Source organism: Miscanthus floridulus, chromosome 2 (genome assembly GCF_019320115.1).
Source record: "Miscanthus floridulus cultivar M001 chromosome 2, ASM1932011v1, whole genome shotgun sequence".
In the NCBI taxonomy this organism is placed as follows: domain Eukaryota; kingdom Viridiplantae; phylum Streptophyta; class Magnoliopsida; order Poales; family Poaceae; genus Miscanthus; species Miscanthus floridulus.
Window position 1 is genome coordinate 14,547,544 of NC_089581.1, and position 24,261 is coordinate 14,571,804.

At 43.5% G+C, this 24,261-nt stretch overlaps 1 pseudogene; it reads left to right on the top strand.

The window, feature by feature from the left end:
* The first annotated feature begins 18,998 nt into the window (after positions 1-18,998).
* LOC136538004 (uncharacterized) lies at positions 18,999-22,806 on the top strand (annotated as a pseudogene).
* Positions 22,807-24,261: the final 1,455 nt, after the last annotated feature.

Genomic DNA, 24,261 nt, shown 5'->3' on the forward strand with positions numbered 1-24,261 from the left:
ATAAAGTTGCTAATCCTGAGGCCGTTAATAAAACCTCCACCAAGGCATATAAAATAAATGAGATTATTAAAAAGGATGTCTCTACTTCTTGCAATGATTTATGTTTAGACTCACCTTTGTGCAACCAAGCTTGTGTTGAGAAAGTAATTGTAGATACATGCACACAAGATGTTGCAAAGGAAAATGAGCAACTCAAGCAAGAAGTAGCTCGTCTCACCAAGGACTTGACTCAAGTGAAAGGCAAGGTGAAGCAAACCCAACTTCATCAAGATAACACCGTCAAGGGAGTGAAGAAGCTTGATGAAGGACAAACCATGGTTTGCTACGTGTGCCACAAGGAAGGTCACAAGTCCTATGAGTGCAAGGTGAAGAATGGGGGAGGAGAAAAGAAGAAAGAGAAAAAGCAAACAAGCGAGCTCTCCAACACCTACACCAACAAGGTGGACAAGAAGGCCTCCACACCTTATCTCTTGAAGAAGAAGAAAAATGATAAGGTGGTGGCCATCAAGGTGAACAAGCAAGCCAACAATGGGGTCAAATGCTTTTGGGTGCCAAAGGAAATCATTTCCAACATGAAAAGCACCAAGAAGGTTTAGATCCCAAGAGGGAAGTGAGAAGTCCGTCGGGCTATGGGGAATTTGGAGACTTGGCAAAGTATAGGTGCATTCCATGGGGTGCATCATGTTTGACAAAGTCATTGCCAAGTGGGTTAGTGGATACCATGGACCTAAATTCCCCTTCCCATGTTAGGTAACTAGATGTTATTACATTTTAATTGGTACATCTTGAAATTAGATTTTCCTACAATTGGTATCTTTAAGCATCTAGTTACTCTTCATGCCTATGTTTGCATTTATATGTTTAAATCATTTGCCATGCATACAATAGGTATATCTTATGGTAGGATTGCTCGGTTTCATTTTTAACTCTTAGAGCAAACCTACATGGTTTAAAATTGTTTAGAAGCAAGGCACATAGCTTGTCTTACAATTGTTCATTTAATATGTGCCAAAGTCCAAATTGTAGATAATTTTCTTCCAAATATCATCTTCAAATGGTATTTTGATTCTAAAATCAATGTGCATGAGTACTACAAGTATTCCGCGCTTGCATGCACAAATTTAGGGGGAGGATCATCTACAAGATGGACGCTTTGAGACTAACACCTTTTTCAAGTTTATCATGTGTGTAGTAGTCTCATTGCAAGGAAAATGGAGTCCCCAGAGATAAGCATCATTCTTCAATTGGCATCATCATGTTGATTTCATTTTATATTTATATGCTTTCTCCATGCATTATATAGATTAAACTCTCTTGTGCAATAAATTGCTAATTATGCATATGCTTTGCTTTCTACCATTTTATGCATATATTTAGGGGGAGCTTAGTCTATATAATGTGAGAGTCAAATTTTGTGATCCATTTCACTCTATACACAAAGGATCACGAAATCTGACCCTTCCTTGTGCTACTAATGTCTTCCTTTTCGGTGTTTGATGCCAAAGGGGGAGAATTTGAAGGACCAAAGGCAAGCATCAAGTTGATGTCTACAAGTGGTAATGGTCCGAGAAAGGGAGGAAAGTGAATTATGGATTAGTCTAAGTAATGAGGAGAATTTATAGGAAGCAAGACTTTAATCCATAATGCCATATGGGGACATTTGCAAGGGCATGTTAGGTCTTCAATTGGTATCATAGTCTTTCAAGTAGTATCTCTTCGCATCATATAACCTTGCCCCTTGCATTGCATCCTAGCAAGTAGATAGTTTTTTTAAATTCAAAATTTTTATTATTTGCTTGCTTTGGTTGTGTTGTCATCAATCACCAAAAAGAGGGAGATTGTAAGGAAAATGGACCCTTGGCCCATTTACTTTGGATTTTGGTGTTTGATGACCAACACAACCAAATTGGACTAATGAATTTGCAAGTGTTTGTTTTGTAGTCCAATAGGGTGCAAGACGTGACTTGGACGAAGGCGACGTGATGATTCAATGATCAACACCTCAAGCAAGACATTAGAAGCACAAGAAAAGACCCAAGATATTAAGCAAAGTCCAAGCATGAAGATAGGAACCAAGCCGTACGCAAGATCGCGAAGAAACGAGCTCGCAGAGGTGACCGGACGCTGGACCGGACGCTGGAAGCGCGACCGGACGCTGGACCGGTGGCTCGATAGATAGGCGACCGGACACAAGGACCGAACGCTGGCGGCCACCGACCGAATGTAGGAACACAGCGTCCGATCGAGTACAGAGAGGTTCCAGGCGCGTGAAACTGCGACCGGACGCTGGCAGCGTCCGATCGGTAGTTCGCGGCTACAACGGCCGGGACGACCGGACGCGTCCGGTCGGGACGATTCAGTGTCCGGTTAGTAGCAGAATTGCGGGAGTTCGACCCCAACGGCTACTTTCTCAGTGAGGCTTATAAATACAACCCCTAACCAGCCATTTGAGTAGAGTGGAGCTGAGGAAACATACCAAGGGTGTTGATACACCATTTTAGTGATCTCCACTTGCATAGTGCTTAGTGTTTCATCAGGTGATTAGCGTAGATGCTTTGCGAAGTGCTTAGATTGATTAGACCACCGCTTATGCGCTTGCTCTAGGTGTATGCCTAGTGTTTAGTGAGGTTTGCATACCTCTTGCCACCCCATGCTTGCGAGCATAAGAGTTGTACATCGGAGGGGCTTGAAGTCTTGCGAGATCGCACCAACCGCGTTTGTGGTGCGGCCGCCACCATGTACCGAAGGGAACAAGGCCCGTGGCGTTTCGGCCGAAAGCTTGATAGTGAAGACGGCGGGCAGCATCCGGGAGAGGCTTGTCGGAAGGCACATCGGAGACCCACTTGCACGTGGGGAAGGCCCGAGGCTATCTACGGAGTTACCCGACCGGGAGCTTAGCCCTTGCGAGGGATTCCTTGCGAGGGGCTCCAACGAGGACTAGGGAGAAGCTTGCGCGCTTCTCGATACCTTGGTAAAAATACCGGAGTCGTCGACGGGAGTTTGCATATCTCTACCTTGCTCTTTAAGCTTCCGTATTTACATTGATCATATTATTATCATTTGCGGTAGAGATAGCAACACACTAGCAAAACCATAGTTGCACATCTAGATAGATTATCTTTTGCATAGGTTTTGCTAGAGGTAGAAAAAGAGGCCATAGTTTAGAGTTAGATTTTTAAGTTGCCTAATTCACCCCCCCCCTCTTAGGTGTCCATGTGTCCTACACCCTCTATCACTAGAAGTGAAGCTGAAGCGGTCTGGGTTAGATCTAGGACTGGTGTGGCCTGTGACTCTACAGGTATCACTAAAGTAGGTGGCTCTGATGATGCAATAGATGAAGGGAGCGTCTCTGTAGTCCCAGTGACTGGAGCAACAGTGGTAGGTATAGGGACATGTAGATCTGGTGATGTAGGCTGCCCTGTCAACTCACTAAAAGTGGCACCAAGGCTCCTGGAAACTAGGGTGTCAGTCACAAGCAACGATGAACTCTGAGCTGGTGTGAAGCTTGTGTGAAGCCTATGCGAAGCGGTGTGAACTGTGGACCCTAAGCTATCACTGGTGAAGCAAACCACTGGGACACCTACTCTATAGGTGAAGCAAACTAAGTCACTAGTTGTCCCTGACTCTGAAGCCCACTAGGCTATACAACTAGAGTCTATGAAGTGGCGGAAGGCTGGTCGAGCTGAGGTGTAAGCTATGGCGGTGAAGCCCCAATAGCAGTAACAACATGTTGCATGAAACTAAGTACCTACTGCTGCAAAAGGAGCTGCTGCTGCTGCATGGCCTGTTGCTGCTGCTGGATAGTCTGCTGCTATTGCTGGAACTCTTCCTGTCTAGCCTAAACCTGTGCTAGAGCAGCTACGGTCTCCTTGGCCTGGCGAGCTTGATCCTGCCTCATCCGCTCAAGAATAGCAAGTAGAGCGAGGTCTGTCTGCGATGCCAGTGGAGCTAAGCTAGAGCCACTGGCCTCACCATCATGTCATCATGGAGGCATCTAAGGGATATCCTGGTAGTCATTATCTAAATTGTCACTGGGGTCGCTCTCGACCATATCCTCCTACTGAGCATCTAGCTCCTCCTCCTTTGTAGCTGCTATGCCCCTGTTGATATTATCCTGCTGGGCTGCAGTCTCTGGCACCTCTGGGCGATGGCGTGGCTGGCTAGGTGTCCTCGTTGCACTATGGTGGAGCATCAGAGTCATGTTATATGCTGAAAACTCTGTAGTAGCACCAGAATACTCTGCCAACATCTTCGGAGGCCTCACTGTGACTGCCCTATGAATTAGAAATGTAATCCAGTGAGCATATGATAGCTGCATGTGACCTCTGAATCCCTCTACAAAGGTATCCTCCATCTCAGAAAGAATAAGATCCCATATATCAAATATTGTCTGCTGGATCACAGAGTTCAGTAGCCACAACTGAATGCGAGTCAATCCCTCATGATATCCCATCCTCGGTAGTAGGGCCCTCCTCATGATAGCATCAAGCAGTCTAGCTGTAGGAGTAAGATCCCTAGGTGTCTTACTTGACCCCTCACCGAATGGCTCTATGAAGCAAGGTCGGATGAGATCTGTGGGAGACACGAGACCGCCGTGAGGGCGTCTAGGAGGCTCTGTGTGACCATAGCAAACCTCATGTAGCCAGATAGGTGACTCCTGAAGCCTAAGAATCTCTCTAACCTTGAAGCTCATCAACTTGTAGTCACGGCCTCTAAAAGCAAAGTGAATGAATCTGTGCCCCGGGTCAATCCAAAGTGTAGCATAGAACTCACAGACCCAAGATAGAACATATCAACCTGTTCGTCCAAGTAAGTCTATCAACCCTGGCAAGTAAGAGAGATGAGGGTGAATTTGCTCTGCAGCTGCAGCTACAATGGCCTCAATAGAGCAAACTCTCTGAGATCTGAAAGCTACACTACTGTTCAAATAAGCATTGTAGAAGTCCTCCTGTAGCGGTGTATAGAAGCCCTCTGAAGCACGCTCATCCCTCCTCGGTGGGAACCAGTCCTCAAACTGAACAAACCTAAGCTGCTGCACCTGCTTGGCTGTGGTGGTCCTCAAATCCAGATGAGTCACTGGAGGCAGACCCTATGGTCTAGGAGGTGGATGAAAACCCCTCCTCTGTGTCTCTAGCCTTGGTGTCACCTGGGTACGGGTACGACTAGAGCGACATAACTATGGTTGAGGTGTCTGCTCTGTCTTCTCTATCTGCTCTCCCTCCTGAGTCTGCTCAGCACCCTCTAACTACACTGGTGGCTGTGTCTGCTGTTGTGGCTCCCCCTGAGGCTGAGTCTCCTCCAAAACAACACATCATCCCTCAAGCATGACAGTTCCGGCTGGACTACCATGACGACGCTCAACCTGCTCAATGGCTGCCCTCTGTGCTGGTGAAAGTTGATCTACAATGATAACACTCCGAGCACCTCCTCTCTCTGCATGCTCTGCGGCGGCGGCTGCTGCTCTCGCTGTATCGGCATCTGCAAACTTCCGCTTCTTTGATGTAGTCTTCTTTGTCCCCTTGCCTTTCACTTCAGCAGGCAAGCGAGGCGGAGGCCTCAGATCCCCATCACCTGGACCACCTCCGACATTCTTCACACGTGTCATTGCTGGAGCTGAAGTGAACTGCTGTCACGGACAAGAAACAACTGTCAACTAACACTTTCGAGGCTTGGTCTCGATCCGTACTCACGAGCTTGGCCCCGAGTTGACTGACAACTACCAAAGTGACCTCAACAACACCGACTCGCTGCACGATGGAATAGATTAAATATATGAATAATTTCAACATACATCTAGAGATACGAAACCCTAAGAAGCAAGCAATAGATACGAAATTAAAATTGAGGGCTTGCTACCTGACGAACCAGTGAACCGAAGAGCAGATGAACGAAACACGGGGAATGACCATGAATTGCCTAGGGTTAGGGTTCCGGTGAGGCAATGCGGCGCTGGAGACTGTGGCTATGATTGCTGGTACGGCAGCACTAGGGTAGGCGGCACTGATGCGGCAGGGGAATTGTAGGCGGTGGCGTGGGAGAGCTACAGGCGTCGTGGGCGAGCTGCGGCGGTTGGTGCGGTGGCGCGGCTTCAGTGCGGACACGGTGGTGTAGGGCATGGCGGTGCGGCGACATGAAGGCACGGGTGCGTACGTCGGGCATGAGCGTGGGGCAAGGTCACAGCGGAGCAAAGCGGCTCGGTCAGGCGGTGTGAGCGTAGGAGCAGGGCAACGCGGTGAGCTGTGGAGGCATGGCTAGGGCACTACGCAGTGATGTCGGCGTAGGTGGATGTGGATTAGGTCATGACATGATGCGGTTATATGAGGTGGCCCACTCGTGACTGAAAAGGAAACGGAGAAGAGTTTAGATCCTGTATAATTTCAACTGATCAGATGCTCCGGTGGCAATGACTGAACACTGCCACCCCAGAGTCTAGTCGACAATAGAGAGGTCTAAAACCTCCCAAGTCATGACCAGACACGTCCGACCACTACTGACCGAACGTAGCCAGAGTCCGATCGATCCTTAGATCTTCTTCTTTGCTTGATCGGACGTAGGGACGTCATCTGACCAGACGTGTGGAAGGTATTGTTTCAGCGTCCAGTCACTCCTTCACAGCGACGGTTCACCTCCTGTGAACTAACCGGACATTGGACATCAGAGTCCGTTGCAGCGTCCGGTCACTCTTCTTCAGGAAATCTTTAAAGTTCCTTTGCGCTGCCTGTTCCTAATCAAGTTCCAACTTCAATAAGACCCAAATAAACACCAATTGGGACTAATATAAGTGACCTCTCTCAAACCCTTAAAATTTTAAAGTATTTTGCCTTAGGCTATAGTTCTTTTTAAGAAAATAGGCAATAAAAGGGTAATTGAAGAGAAACGATAAAACAACATACATGCATATGCAATGCAATACTTGAAAGTAATTCTAGTTGCTTGTCAAGTTTGATCCAAGGTTAAGCTTCTTCACACGCGTTTCAGCGGTTATCTTAACCATGTTAGACAAGCCCTAAATGCATTACAAAAAATTAAACATGTTGTATATTACAATACAATGCAAGGGACAACATAAGCTCATTTTCTAGTAAAGTTGCTAAAATCAAGCAAATTGAGCTCATTCCTCAACCGATAAAATGTAGCCTCATCTAGCGGTTTAGTGAAGATATCCGCCAATTGATCATCGGTTCTTACACCTTCTAGTGAAATATCATTCTTAGCAACATGATCTCTAAAAAAGTGATGGCAGATATCTATGTGCTTGGTGCGAGAGTGTTGAACTAGATTATTAGCAAGCTTTACCGCACTCTCATTGTCACACAAAAGAGGTACTTTTTCTAGAACTACACCATAGTCTAGCAAAGTTTGCTTCATGTAAAGTATTTGTGCACAACAAGCATCCGCGACAATGTATTCCGCTTCGGTGGTGGACAAAGCCACACTATTTTTTTTCTTGGAGGACCAAGACACAAGTGATCTAACAAGCAAATGGCACCCTCCGGATGTGCTTCTCCTATCAACTTTGCAACTGACATAATCTGAATCAAAATAGTCAACTAATTCAAATCTAGCTTCTTTGGGATACCAAAGGTCAATGCTTGGTGTGTGCTTAAGATACCTAAGGATTTTTTAACAGCAATCAAATGAGCTTCCTGAGAATTAGCTTGAAATCTAGAACACATACACACACACTAAACATGATGTCGGACCTAGATGCGGTTAAATATAACAAGCTACCAATCATAGAGCGGTAGAGAGTTTGATCAACCATTTTACCTCCCTCATCTAGGTTGAGGTATCCATTAGATGGCTTTGGTGTCTTGATTGGCTTACATTCATCTATATTGAACCTCTTGAGAAGATCCTTGGTATATTTTTCTAGAGAGATAAAAATCCCTTCTCTCATTTGCTTGACTTGAAAACCAAGAAAGAAATGTAAGCTCTTCAATCATAGACATCTCGAACTCCTTCGATATCAATTCACCAAACTCTTTGCAAGAATCTTCATTTGATGATCCAAAGATGATATCATCAACATATACTTGACGAATGAAGATTTCTCCATCAAGCTTCTTGGTGAATAGTGTGATGTCGACCTTCCCAATGGTGAAGCCCTTCTCAATGAGGAAATCCCAAAGGTGCTCATACCAAGCTCTTAGGGCTTGCTTAAGCCCATATAGCGCATTGGACAACCTATAAACATGATTAGGATATCTAGGGTCTTCAAACCTGGAAGGTTGATCAATATAGACTAGTTTATTTATGAAACCATTTAAAAATGCATTTTTCACATCCATTTGATATAATTTTATTTCATGATGCGATGTATATGCAAGGAAGATACGGATGGCTTCAAGTCTTGCAACCGGTGCAAAGGTCTCTCCAATATCTAACCCTTCAACTTGAGAGAACCCCTTTGCAACTAGTCTTGTCTTGTTCCTCACAACAATGCCTTGATCATCTTGCTTGTTGTAGAACACCCACTTTGTTCCAATGACTCTTGCACCTTGTGGTCGCTCTTCAAGAGTCCAAACTTCATTGCGGACAAAGTTGTTCAACTCTTCATGCATGGCATTTATCCAATCGGAATCTTGAAGAGCTTCTTCTACATTCTTAGGTTCAACACAAGATACAAAAGAGTGATGTTTAATAAAAGAAGCAAGTTTTTGAGATCAAATCATTACACCTTTTGATGGACTCCCTATGATGAGATCTTATAGATGAGCTTGTAGTAGAGATGAATTTCTTCTATCAACCACTTGAGGGGGAGGTTGTGGAGCATCAACATCTTGTGCTTATGCCACCATTTGATCATGGGAGACATGAGTATCTTCATTTTATACTCTCCCATCTTTATCACCATCTTGTGGAACATTCGATGAGGAAGGTGGATTGATCACATATACATCATCTTCATCATTTTAAGACTTGATGTCTCCAACCAGAATGTTCTTCATAGCCTCCCTCAATGGTTCATCACCTACATCATCAAGATTCTCATATGCTCCTTAGGAGTCGTTAGATTCATCAAATTCTACATCATATGTTTCTTCAACCAAGCCGATGGCATGATTAAATACTCGATATGCTTTGGACTTTGATGAGTAACCAACAAGAAAACCAATATCACAACATCTTTGAAACTTCCCTAGGTGTTGCCGCTTTTTGTAGATGTAGCATTTGCATCCAAACACCCTAAAGAAGAAGACGTCTAGCTTCTTTTAATTGAGCAACTCATAAGGTGTCTTGCCAAGAAACTTTTGAAGGAATAGACGGTTGGATGCATAACATGCAGTGTTGATGGCTTCCGCCCATAGTGCTTCGGGCGTGTTGTACTCATCAAGCATTGTTCTTGCAAGTGTAATGAGTATCTGGTTTTTTCTCTCTACTGCACCATTTTATTGAGGAGTGTATGTTGTAGAGACCTCGTGCTTGATTCCAACTTCATCACAATAGGCTTCAATGTTTGTGTTGTCTTGGCAAACTTCTTAAAGCATGAAGCAACCTTGATCTTGTCATGAAGGAAGAACACCCATGTATATCTTGAGTAGTCATCAACAATCACAAGATAATAAAGATTTCCTCCCAAACTCTTGTAAGTTGTTGGTCCAAATAAGTCCATGTGAAGGAGCTCTAGCACTCTTGTGGTTGACATGAAAGCTTTTGTAGGATGAGTGTTTGTAACTTATTTGTCGGCTTGACATGCACTACAAAGCTTGTCCTTCTCAAATTTCATATCCTTCAACCCTCTCACCAATTCATTCTTCATAAACTTCTTGAGTGAACTCATTCCAACATGAGTAAGTCTTCTATGCCATAGCCACCCAAGTGATGTTTTGGTGAATAGGCATGTCTTCAAGTTAGCATCTTCGGAGGTGGAATCCACTAGATATAGGTTGTTGTATCTAAATCCCTTGAATATCACTTGATCATCATCTTTCTTAGATACAACAACTTCCTTCTCGGTAAACAAATATTGGAAGCCAAGATCACACAATTATCCAACGGATAGCAAGTTAAAACTTAAGGAAGCAACATATAGCATATTTGAAATAGAGTGATCATTTGATATTGCCACTTTGCCCAATCCTTTGACTTTTCCCTTTGAATTATCTCCAAATGTAATTCTTTCTTGGCCATCTACTTCTTCATCTAGTGAGGTGAACATCGATCACAGGTCATATGTTGTGTGTAACCACTATTAATTACCCAATGACTTCCACTGGTCTTGTAGTTTACCTACACATAAGAGATCAAGCTTGTTTAGGGACCTAAACTTGTTGAGGGCCCTTGACTTTCTCTGCAAGTGACTTTGCAACTCAAATTTTCTTAGACCTATTCTTGTTGGGAGGTCCTAAGAACATAACTTTTATTTTTCCATTAGAGTCATTTCTAAGCATGTAATGACCATTGAAAGCAAAGGATCTAGCATGCTTGGGCAAGGGTTGTGGTGGTGGAGTTTGACACTCATGGGCAAAGTGGCCTTCCTGTCCACACTCAAAACACGTCTTTGGTTTTGGCTTTGACTTGTGTTGTTGTTGTTGAACTTGAGCCTTCTTCTCTTGATTTGCCAAATACCCAATTCCACTTCTATCCATCTTCATGATGGTGTTATTAGTAGCTCACTTTGAAGATATTGATCTCTTGTGAATTTGCTCAACCTGGTCTTGAGGTGTTCTTTTTCTAGCTTGAGCTTCTTATTATCTTATTTGAGCTCATCATGATTCTTCTCCTTCTTGAGTCTCTTGTTTTCTTTCTTAAGCTTCTCATTCTCAAGAGCTAGATCACTATCATGGTCAATGTTCTCTATCGTGATGGTGTTGGTGGTTGATAGCTTCTTAAGATCTTTCTTTAGCTTCTTATTCTCATTCTTGATCTTGACATACTCATCATACTCATCGGACTCAACCACTTGCTTGCCTTTGCTACTAGAATCTTGCTCAATGCAATAATCAAGGCATCACATGATGTAGCTATATCAATCTTAACAACATGGTTAGTAGCATCATGTGACTCATTGGATAAAAACTCTTGAGAGATAACAAAATTATCATTAATGATCTTAAGATTTGTATACTCTTCTTTTAGCAAGTTATAGCTAGTGATGAGCTCATTATGTATCCCCTCAAGTTTATTATGTTTACCTTTAAGCTCTTTCTTAGAAGATTTGAGCTCCTTAAGTTTGGATGACATAGCTTCATTTGCTTCTCTAAGCTCAACACTAGCCTTTTCTGCTATGTCACATTTAGCTAAAAGAGAGTCATTCTTAATTTCTAGCTTTTCATTCTTAGCTCTTGACTTTCTAATGATCTTAGTGTATTGATTTAACAATTTAACAAGATTATCATATGAAGGTGATTCAAATTCATCATCATCATCATCACTATCACTATCATCATTGCTAGCATGATCATCACCACTACTATCATCATCATTTGATACCTTTCGTTCACCCTTGGCCAAAAGGCATAGGTGTGTAGAGGATGGTAGCGTGGTGTCGGTGAATATGATGAAGAGTCAATCACAATTGTGGCTACCTTCTCATTCTCATTATCATCATCGAATGAGCAACTTGATAAATCAATATCCATGAGCCAATCACCGATGATGTATGCCTTGCCATTTTTCTTCTTTTTGTGGAAGTCTTTCTTCTTGCTATCTTTCTTTTTGTATGGCTTGTTTTTCTTCTTCTCATCATTATCTTCATCACTTGAGTTATCTTTCTTGCCCTTGTACTTCTTCTTATACTTGTCTTTCTTGGGCTGGGTGCATTGATGAGCTAGATGACCAAGTTCTCCACAATTATAGCAATCCATCTTGGATATTGGCTTCCTTCTAGTGCTAGCGAAGAACTTCTTTTTCTTGCCATCAAACTTGACGCCATTCTTGTTGAGCTTCTTTAGCATCTTGGTGGTTCTTCTCACCATGAGAGCAAGACTTGCATCATCAACTTCATCATCACTTGAGCTCTCATACTCAATTCTTGCTTTGCCCTTCTCTTGGCTAGCCTTGAATGCTAAGTCTTTGTCTTTCTTCTTGGTAGAGGATGAGTCATCTTATGGTGTGGTGTGCATGTACATCTCATGAGCATTGATCTTTCTCAAGATTTGAGTTGGTGTAGCGGTGGAAAGATCACCTTGATTCTTCGACACTCCATCGCAGTGAATCATCCACAACTGCTCATAACTTGAGTTGGGTCATCCACAAGCTCCACCGGATGATCACCAAACTCTCAATCACCACCAAGCCATCTAGGTGATGGCGATCACTAAGAGTAACAAGCAAGAAGTCTCATTTGACCACAACAAGCCTAATGAGAAGGGTGGATGCACACTTGCTACTCTCCTTTTGCTAATGAGGCCTTAATCTTGGATTCTCAAATCTCAATCACCTCACTAGGCTCTTGCTCTCCTTACACTCTCAAGGGTGTTTCTTAGCTATTGAAATGGGCAAGAGTTATCCCTTAAGTGAATAGAGGAAGTATTTATAACCTCTTATTCAAAATGAACAGTTATGTGCCTCTGCGGGTTGACCAGACGCTTCGGTCAGGTTGATCAGATGCTCCAGTCAATTCTCCCCACCACTGAGCCGTTAAGTTGTGACTAGACTCTAACCTACGTCCGGTCAGCACTGACCGGACGTGTTCGGTCTTAAAAACTTCTCTCTGGAACCTTACTGATGTTGACCGGACTCTAGCACCCAGTGTCCGATCACTTTGCTGCTCGGCGTCTGGTCGCATCTAGACGATTTTATCTTGATCAAATGAACTGACCGGACTCTGCGCTAGAGTCTAGTCACACCAGAACCAGCGTTCGGTCAACATTTGACCCTGCATTCACTTCCAACTCGAAATCATATGTGAATGAAGTTTGTTCCAATTGATCTTAGGGCTACTTAGGAGCTACCTAGTGCTAGATTTGACAAGTGTGCACCACACCTAATCCATTAGACTCACCTAGGTCAAGCTACTAGTCCATACCCCCTTAATAGTATGGCTAAAGAAAAAACAAAGTCCTAAACTACTCTAAGTGTCTCTTCAACATCAAACGACACTTAGAACTAGTCCATCCTTAACCTTATCGTCCATCCTTTGAAAACCGAAATAATTTCCATCGTAGGGGCATGATAACCATGATTGCCCAATCAATTGTCATTACTATGACCTAACTTAATTACATCTGCAAAACACACGTTAGTCACAGTAATCTCGTATTGTCATTAATCACCGAAACCCAACTAGAGGCCTAGATGCTTTCATGCCGCTCTCCACGCGGTGACTCCTGCCTGTATTAGTATCTATATAATCTAGAATTAGGCTTTTTATTACGTTCTTCATTTTTTTGTTCATGTTATTGTTGTGGTTTTTATTTTACCTACCGGTTGGTCCCTAAAATACACCCCTAATTAGCTAGTTAATAAATGTAGTCAAGTGTTTTGCTTCTTTGTTCTCATTCCACATTTATCTCTAACGATGTCTATTTTATTTAGCATTAGTCTTCTTTTTATCTGTCATCCCATCTCCTTTGTTAGTGTATAATTATTATTTTTTCTTCTTTTCTTTATAATATGTACTGTTTTTTTTAATTTTTAGCTTTCTTTTGTATGAAGGGCAGGCCTGGTGCAATGGTGAGAGTTGTCTCACTGAGTCACCAGGTCGTGGGTTTGAAGTAGCCTCTCTGCAGATTTGCGGGGGAAAGGCTTGCCTCGGTTTTTTTCCTTCCCCAGACCCACTCATGTGGAAGCCTTCAGCACTGTGTCTGTCTTTTTTCTCTTATATCTAAAATAATAATTTACTTGGTTATTATCTACGCTATCGTTGTGTATATATTTTCATCCAACATCTTCCCATGCCATCTAATCCATCTTCACAACTCAATCCCTTTTCAGGTAGGTATCCAAACCCTACCTAAGGTCTAATAAAAATGGCTCGCCATCATCTTTATTTTTATTTAATTTTCTATTTTTCTGCACAATGAAAACTGTGTCTTTGAGTTTTGATTGACGCATGTCGTCTCCATTGCATTGCATGAGGAGATTCTTGGATGATAAAATATAGACTAGACTAGACGAGACTAAGAGCGTGTTTGGTACCACTTAAAATCAGATCTATTGTCATTTCAGTGCGAGAATTAAGAAAATCTCACCAAATATCCTACCGAAATCGATGATTCTTTCCACCACAAGAGACACAATGACGTGGCATTACACTAGCGCTCATATTTTCTGTACCGCTGGGTGGAGGCTGTGATACCGATACCGATACCGCACTACGCGGTGGTGGCCACGCCACGATTCCAAATACGCCATAAACTAGAATTGATGTTGTACTTCCTCTCATGTGTGGTACCAAAGCCGAACCTTGCCGGTGTCGTTGCCTTCATGACACTCCTAAAATTCACCAATTAAATATACTTCTGTAATATATCTATTTTTATATAAATATCGATGCTCTTCATATAATATATTTAAACTTGAGATAATTTAACTTAAAATAAAACTAGAATGGCATTGTTGCGGTGAAACAGGAGTGTGTAAAACCCAACGTCTATGGCCTTGTTTGGTAGTGCGGTTAAAAGAATATTTCTCTAAGAACCTAGAAAGCAAAAGCACAGTCAAAATGAATTGGTATCCAATTTATGCATTTTAGTGTAAATGGTTGTTGTGAGAAGAAGCGTGACCGAAAAAACTATACAAAGACGTGTCAAATTTTAATCTTAGCTTATATTTTAGTCGTAAATAGTTTATAAGTTGTGTTCATTTGTTTACATTTTATTGTATACTCCCTCCATGTAGATTTTAGATGTCGTTTAGTACATGATTGTGCATACCAAGGAGTGATTAATTAGGGTGAAGTTTTCCCTGTTTGCCCTTATTAAATAGGGCTGTGTGTGTATCATGGACACGAAAAGAATTCGCCTCGATTGGTTGTTACAACGTCTCCCGAGGCAGCCGAGACTGGAGGTCTCAGGTTCGAGTCCTTGCGAGCGCTTTTTTTTGCTGCATTCCCAATTTTGCATGGCGCGTTGGAGGCTTGCATGGCCTTGTAGCGGACGTGCGCGCGAGGTTGGCGCGTTGGCGCTCAAGTTTTCCTAGTCACGGTAGTGAGGCGCTCTTTTTTTGCTCACGCGCAAGTTGGCCACGAAATTTTGCTAGGCGCGCACGCTGGCCGCGTTTCTTTTTTCCAGGCGTGTGACGCTTGGGTTCCTATTTAAAGCTCCCGTGCAGCTTCTTGTACCGGTGCAAACTACAAACAGCCAGCATCACACATTCACACTCACACATGGCCATTCCATTTGATCTAAACGAGCTTCCGGTTGAAGATGAAGACAGCCAGCGGGTGGAGGATGCCGATGAGCTCGACGAAGACTTCCGGCAGGTGGAGGATGTCGACGAGCTCGATGACGACGATTTGCCGATGGAAAATGGCAATGATAACGTGCCATTTCTTTCCTGTTTGTTGTGCCATTACTAATGTTCGGTCATATTCATACTCCATTCTTCCTTTTGATATGATTTGATTTGAACTTGCCACTAGACGAGTTTGGCGCGGTTGATTTGGATTTCATACAAAATCTTGCTGGTAAGATTGAGTGCTTCCTTGCTTTTAGTACTTCACACATCTTGTATTGTTGGATTGAGTATGTTTGTTTTTTTACAAGTAGAACATGTTGTGGAGGCTCCCGTTGAAGAACAAGTTGAAGAACCTCACCGAAGGATGAAAGAAATGTCTGAAGAGCTCTGAAAACAAGTTTATCAGGCTTTGTTGGCTAGAAGCAAGAATGGGAAACTGGGCAAGAAAGATACTAAAATTGTTGCTGATCAATTTGATGTTCACATACGGTCAGTTCAGCGTTTATGGAAGCGAGGTAAAATTCAACTTGCAAACCCTGTTCCGGTTGTGGTTTGTAGTCTAAAGAAAGATAGAGTTGACCGTAAAGCAATATCTGTTGATTTGGAAGCATTGCGCAACATTCCTCTAAAAGAAAGAATGACCATAGAGGATGTGTGTGCCAAACTTAACATGAGCAAGTGGAAGATTCAAAAGTATTTGAAAAAAAGGTTTGCTTAGGCGCCACTCTAGTAGCATCAAACCATATCTCACTGAAGCTAACAAGAAGTCTAGGTTGCAGTGGTGTGTTGACATGATTAAGAGGAATTTACTTGGTGATCCAATGTTTAAGGATTTGTTTGACTTTGTGTTCATTGATGAAAAATGGTTCTACATCTATCAAAAATCTAAAAAATATTATTTGCTACCCGAAGAAGATGATCCCTATCGAACTTGTAAGAACAAGAATTACATCCCTAGACTCATGTTCTTGTGTGTTTGTGCTCGACCAAGGTTTAGGGATGGAAATTATATTTTTGATGGTAGGATTGGTTGTTTTCCACTTGTTACTTATGAACCGGCTATGAGAGATAATCAGAGAACCGGTCGTGTCCGTGGAGACTTGGTTATGAAGCCCATAACTTCGATCACAAGAGACGTGATTAGAGAATTCATGATCAACAAAGTGGTGCCTGCCATTCGAGCTAAATGGCCAAGAGAACATGTGGGTATACCAATCTTCATTCAACATGACAATGCACCTTCCCATTTAAAATTGGATGATCCGGTTTTTTGTGACGCTGCTAAGCAAGAAGGATTCGATATTCACCTAATTTATCAACCACCTAATTCTCCGGATTTCAACATTCTTGACTTGGGTTTTTTTTCGAGCTATTCAAGCAATTCAATACAAGAAGAATGCAAAAACAATAGAAGCTCTAGTTCCAGCAGTTCAAGAGGTAATTTGATCAAATTGTTCACACATGTTTCATTGTTTCTCCAACAACAAATTTTCTCATTGAATCATTTCTTGCACACTTGTTTTGTAGGCATTCATGGAGTATTCGATACACAAAGCTAACAGAATGTTTCTAACACTACAAAGTGTTTTTATGGAAGCTATGAAAGTGAAAGGTTACAACAAATTCAAGATACCTCACATGCAAAAAGAAACATTAGAAAGAGAAGATCGGCTGCCAACTTCTATCACTTGTGAACCATCTTTGCTAGATGAAGCCGAGGCTACTCTTGCTGCATCAAACAATTAGAATGATGCTAGTTAGCTTAATCAGTAGACGAGCATGGTTGTAAGAATTATTTAGAACTAAAGCTATTTATCTTACTGGTGCTTTGGCGGCGTCCTTCTCGGCAGCTAGCTCACGCTCGTGCTTCTCGTCGAGCATCTTGAGCACGTGTGCAGGTAGCACGATAGTATCGCCATCCATCACGACATTGTCGAGATCGCGAATGAAAAGCTTGCAGTCAAACTCGTCGAGGCCAGCGTAAATCATGGCACCGAGTCTGTATTCCGCGTGGACGAGACCGCAGCGAGAGCATATAAAAGCGCCCGGCGGCAAGGAATCCAGCACCATCTCGGAGTCCGGCGTGACGACCTCCTCCGGCTCCCGCGACTCCGGCACGAGCTCCATCTCTGAGTCCGGCGCCACCTCCACTGAGGAGACGGAGTCTGGCGCCCCTTCAAACTCTGAGTCCGGCACCACCTCCACAATGCGAGCGAGCTTCGTGGCTTCGGACTCCATGGCCGCGTCGGCGGCGTCGGCGAGGAAGCAGCGTGCGCGGCGGTGGCGAGGAAACAGCGTGCATGGCAGCGGTGACGAAGCGGCGCGGTTGAGGAAGAAAGTGAGGCGAGCGTCGGAGGCTGCGCTATTAGTACTCACACATGCAAGCGAACGAGTACCTGGTGGAAAAGCGAGCATGCAGGGCACTGCTAGTACTTGAACGGTGATTAAATGAGCACTTGAACGGGCGGCGTGGCGTGCGAAGCAGCAGGGGCATTGCAGTCCAAAACAACACATGCAAGCCAGCGACGACTTCCTTTGCCCAACTAAGGAATTTACGCAGGACGACATCTAAAAGCTATACATACGGAGGGAGTATAGTCACTTATATGTTCCACTAAAGACTTCATGCTTTAGTAAAGGTAGAGAATGTGAAAATATTTTATTTTGTGTGTCTACCAACTTATGCAAAACTACATTGTTTAATACGAAAAAAGTCTGACATACTAGCTAATATTGCATTAGTCTGCTTTTAGCCCTGTGTACATAAAAGTCTTTCGGCTTACCCTATATTCGGCTTGTTCGGCTTCTTTTTTCAGCTGGAATAGTGTTTTTCTCTCGCAACAATTCAGTCGGAACAGTGTTTTTCAGCCAGTTTCAGCCAAGTTTCAGACCAGCGAACGGGGCCATTGTATGCAACCAAAATTAGGCAAAATGCATTGTACACATATAGATACAGACTAATGCAGGCAACCAATGAGAACAATAAAATTCATATTCCCTTTATTTTGCTCTAATTCCAGCCTAGAGGGTTCATTTGGATCCATGAGCTACTTAATCCAACCTTCTCGGTATGCCATTGCAGGAATCGGAGATGGAGCCCTGACCGGTCAGCTCCCACCTTAGGGCTTTAACCGCCTGTTCTATGGATATTTCCTTGCCCTGGCTGATAAGTCATGACTGAAAGTACTGTTGACTGATTTGTTATGAGAGAAAAATACTGTTTGTCGGCTGCGAACAGGATGCCTGTTCCTCGTGGATATTAGAGGAGATTAGGGAGAAAATTAGTTCATTTTCCTCTCAATCTCATCCAATGGTGTATCAAACTAGCCCTCAGGTTCCGTGGATTTCTTTCTTATAACCGAGCATTATCATAGTCATACCTAGGGGAATGTACCACAATGACAGACAAAACCAGTTTCACGGCGGCGCTTACGGCCCATTGTCTATCAGATACCGGCTGAGCGCCTGAGCAAGTGAGCATGGCAAGTTGGCAACGCAGAATCAACTTGCAGCAGCGAAAGACCAAATTGAAACGGGACGCGCCACGGCGCCAGCACGCGGATAGTGCGCGCCCACAAAACCCTAATCAAGAATTCCCGTCGTCCCTCGTCAGCGCCACCCACCCACCCCATCCCCGTCTCTGCCTCGCGCGCCGCCACAATGCAGGCCGCCGCCGCCGTCCGCCACCCGCGCCTATTCCCGCCGTCCCCGGGCCGCGCCGCGCGGCACCGGTGCGCACCCAGCACCGTGCGCATGGCGCTGCGCGAGGACGGGCCCTCGGTGGCCATCGTGGGCGCCACAGGCGCGGTGGGCCAGGAGTTCCTCCGCGTCATCACGGACCGGGACTTCCCCTACCGCAGCCTCCGCCTCCTCGCCAGCCATCGGTCCGCGGGGAAGCGCCTCGCCTTCGAGGACCGCGAGTACACCGTCCAGGACCTCGCGGCCCCGGGGGCGTTCGACGGCATCGACATCGCGCTGTTCAGCGCCGGTGGGAGCGTCAGCCGGAAGTATGGGCCCGCGGCCGTTGCTAGAGGCGCCGTCGTCGTCGACAACAGCTCCGCATTCCGAATGGACCCCGAGGTGCCGCGCGTCCCCCCGAGGTCAACCCCGAGGCCATGGGGAACGTCCGGCTCGGGCAGGGGGCGATTGTGGCAAATCCAAATTGCTCGACCATCATCTGCCTCATGGCTGCCACGCCGCTCCATCGCCACGCTAAGGTACCACTTTGGGCACTTTTGGGATGTCGGAAGCATCATCCATATTTCAATAACTTTAATTTGAAGCGACGGAAGGCTGATGCTGAAGAACTGTATAATCCACATGCTATTTAACGGCAGATACCAAACATTAATCTCTGGAATTATGCTTCCTAATACTAAATAGAAGTACTATCTTTCCGAAAAAAAGTATATATGTATCGTATAGATGAATCAGTACATGTAATCGAATATTGGACTGTCTAATTTAGTTCTTTTACTTTAATCAAGCTTGAAGATAGGGATCATATTAACAGTCCACAACATTGCAATGACTCGCTTTCCTGCTAGTATTTGACTGTTCTGAATCTTCGATCTTCCAGTGTAGTTTTCGCCAACAAAATGGCACATTATTTATTCTTCCATGTTTCCGAAATCCAGTGTTCTGTGTCTGTCTGGAAAAAAAATCTTCATTATTGAATTGATGGCATCACATCATTTCGATTTTTTTTGGTGACAAATCCTTAGGAGTTGATTATTCAAATTAAGGTTTGCAGTAGGGATTAACCATAGGCTATTTAAGACTTGTACTTGACTGGAACTGTCTTGCCAATTCTGTTTTAGCCAACAAAACGGCACATTATTTATTCTTCCATGTTTCCGAAATTCAGTGTTCTGTGTCTGTCTGAAAATAAAAATCTTCATTATTGAATTGATGGTATCACAGCATGTCGATTTTTTTTTGTGACAAATCCTTAGGAGTTGATGTCTTGATGATTCAAATTAAGGTTTGCAGTAGGGATTAACCATAGGCTATTTAAGACTTGTACTTATCTGGAACTGTCTTGCCAATTCTGTTTTTTATATGGGTTGTAGATTTTGCGGGGGGGGGGGGGGGGGGGGGGGGGGGGGGGGGGGAGGCTTGCCTCGGTTTTTCCCTTCCCCAGACCCCACTCATGTGGGAGCCTTCGGCACTGGGTCTGCCCTTTATATGTGTTGCAGATTCTGCTTGAATTGCTAATACATCTGTATGGTGAGCTATTATGTTTCTATCACATGTCTTTTTGCTACTAAGATGACTTTTTTATCGTATCTGATTTGCTTGTTGACTGCCCTCCCTCCACGGTCAAATTAATGGCTATTTGTTGACTTGGCAGGTGTTAAGGATGGTTGTCAGCACATACCAAGCAGCAAGTGGTGCTGGTGCTGCGGCAATGGAAGAACTCAAGCTGCAGACTCAGGAGGTACATATTTTCTTCTCCAAGTTCCCCTGTCCAGTTAATGTGTTTGTTTGGTTAGCCACTCAATGTTTTACACCTTATTTTAGGTCTTGGAAGGGAAGGCGCCAACATGCAATATTTTCAAACAGCAGGTTGCTCTGGCTTACAAATTGAAGTATCCTGAGCACATATCAAATTATTTTAGTCATGAGTTCTTCATGCTGAATATCTTTGTCTCTTGTGCAGTATGCTTTTAATATATTCTCACACAATGCACCAGTTCTTGAGAATGGGTATAACGAGGAAGAAATGAAAATGGTGAAGGAGACCAGAAAAATTTGGGTTAGTCTTTGTGGTCCCATTGGTCTAAACAGCTTCCTGTGAAGTCTGCATTACTCTGTCAAACTTTTCTTTCATTGTGATAATTTGAGCAAATATGCCTTCTAACTGTACGGTCCATTGCTAGAATGACAAGGATGTGAAAGTAACTGCTACTTGCATGCGGGTTCCTGTGATGCGTGCGCATGCTGAAAGTGTCAATCTACAGTTTGAAAAGCCACTTGATGAGGTTGGTATTCTGCATATTATGTGCTAGCTAGCATTAAAACTTCTCTGTTCGTGGAAATATGTTTGTTTCTTTCATACTATTCTCTTTTGTCTCTATTTGTGCTAAGTGAATTGATTCTTGGAACCTGCCACTTTGTCATCTGGATAGGTGTTTTATTTGAATTTGACTATTTGTAAATGTGGCAGAAAAACAAATTGGTTATGTTTATGTTGTAGTATAATATTGCAACTTCTGAGCTTGTGTGCTACTCTAAAGGATACTGCGAGAGAAATTTTGAGAGGAGCTCCTGGTGTTACCATTATTGAAGACCGTGCTTCCAATCGCTTCCCTACGCCTCTGGAGGTATTTTGATTCATGCTCATCAATACCACCGCAATACTCACTATTCGCACTCTTATACAGCTGTGCTGTTCCAGGAGAGAGAAGTTGTTCGAATGATTTTACTGACAAGAAGTAACCCTGTCTTTCAGGTATCAGATAAAGATGATGTAGCAGTGGGTAGAATTCGTCAGGACTTGTCCCTGGATGATAACCGAGGGTATGTATGATAATGTTTGACAGTTACAGTTGACAGAAGCATTACCTCATTGTGCATTACTTGTGTATGAAAATGAATAAGGAATTTAAGGATATATTGGAAGTTCGGAACTAATCATCTATACAAACCAGCACCAGCCAGCCCAAACCAGCCAGCCAACAGTGTTTTCCTCTCACAACAAACCAGCACCAGCCAGCCCAAACCAGCCCAGAAACCAACCAGCGAACAGGCCGAATGGCAGGTTGGACATATTTGTCTGTGGTGATCAGATATGTAAAGGTGCCGCACTCAATGCTGTTCAGATTGCTGAAATGCTCCTGAAGTGATTACCCTCTTGTCTTTCTCTCCCTTTCCCTAATTGCTCTTGATCAATGCTGGACTGTACTCTGATTAATTTGTGCTCAATTTTGGTCGCCTCTTCTGTATTCTGCCGTGCTAGTGCAATAATTATGAGATGGGCTTGAGTTATCTGCTGTACACAAAAGTCGGCTTGTAAGTTGGGGAATAATGGGCCATCCTTATTCAGCACTCTGGTTTATATCTTGTTCAGCCTGTTCGGCTGGGGCTTCGATCGTGGATTCATCTAACACTCCACCAGTGCCGGGTTCTGTGGACCACAGGGCCCAAAGTGTCCTACGGGATTTACACTTTCATGTGCAAGAATAGGGTCTGATTGTAACCTGATCCAGAAGGCCCTGTGGGCAGCTCTCTAGGGCAGGAAGCATCTGTTGCAGTTGTACTGAAAGGTGTGCAACGATAAGCGTCCTGTTCGCTCGGTTTATAAGCCGTACTTTTTCAGTCAACGAATAATATTTTTTTCTCATAACAAATCAGTCAACAGTATTTTCAGTCATAGTTTATCAGCCAAGCGAACCGGGCAAAGAACATGAGAGTTGAGAGGACAAGTTAGCCAGTGAACTTCTGTGATCGCTTGATGTGCAATGCCGCTGTATGTATAATACTTGGTTCAGTAGGATTTAGGTGGTTTGGCGTTGTCTTGTTCTAACCTGCAGTAACTGAAGCCCTTGTTTAGTTCGGCTGAATTTGGCGCCACCGAATTTCCTGTAGCGTACTATAGTGTACTGTAGCATTTCGTTTGTATTTGGTAATAATTGTTCAACCATTGACTAATTAGGTTCAAAACGTTCGTCTCGCAAAGTACAACTAAATTGTGTAATTAGTTTTTGATTTCGTCAACATTTAGTACTCCATGTATGTATCGCAAGTTTGATGTGACGGAGAATCTTTTTTTTACATAGTGCCGAAGTTTGAATTTTGGGTAACTAAACACACCCTAACATAGATATAGTCATATAGATGACACAGGGAAGGTCACCTTTTCTTACGTTTTTTTACTGCGAAAATATCTGACAGAAGAGGGTGAATGCATGTGCTTGTCCGCTACATCTTATTTGTAACCACCCTTCACGAGGTTAATCGAGTTCACCTCGTACAGAATGCCCTTGTATTATCTAACTACAAACTGCATTTTTAGCAATATAATATTCACACCACTTGTGTATCAAGACAGTAACACCTAGAAAGTTCGTTACCCTGGGGGCTTAACTACTATCAGTTTGTTCGCTTGGTCGTATTTGTCTTATAAGCCATGTCTTATCAGCCAACGAACAATATTTTTTTCACACCAAATTAACCAGCAATACTTTCAGCCATGGCTTATTAGCCAAACAAGTCCAAACGGACATGACATAAGTATGGGCAAAAGGGCAAGTTGTTTGCACCTGTAACTTTTCATGTGTTGATTTTACTTCTTTATCTCCACACGTATTTGTATTGCATCTCAAGCTTTGCATGTATACGTAGATGTTTGCATTCTCTACCCATTTGTATTTTTTTGCAACTTTTTGTGTAACTATGTTAGGTGCTACCTTGTTTGGTGACACGGTAACACCGCATAGGCCGGTAACGCAGGATATGTTTTCGTATCCGTGCAGTGCAACGTATTGACAAAGATGTTAGTCAGAGAATCAAAGCAGGGGATGAAGTGGTGTTAAGCATCTAGTGTCCTATGTGATAAAAGGGTACCACAGAAGCTAAACGATAAGTTTTATAGGACGGTGATTAGACCTGTTATGTTGTATGGTGCAGAATGTTGGCCTACGAAAAGACGTCATGTTCAATAGATAAGTGTCGCGGAAATACGTATGTTGCGTTGGATTTACGGTCGTACAAGAAGAGATCGAGTTCGGAACGATGATATATGGGATAGATTAGGGATAGCACCAATTAAAGAAAAGCTTATCCAACACTGGTTGAGATGGTTTGGACATGTTCAACGGAGACCTCCAGATGCACCGGTGCATAGTGGAATCTTAAGCCAGGATAGTAACGTGAAGAGAGACAGAGGAAGACCGAAGTTGACTTAGGTAGAGA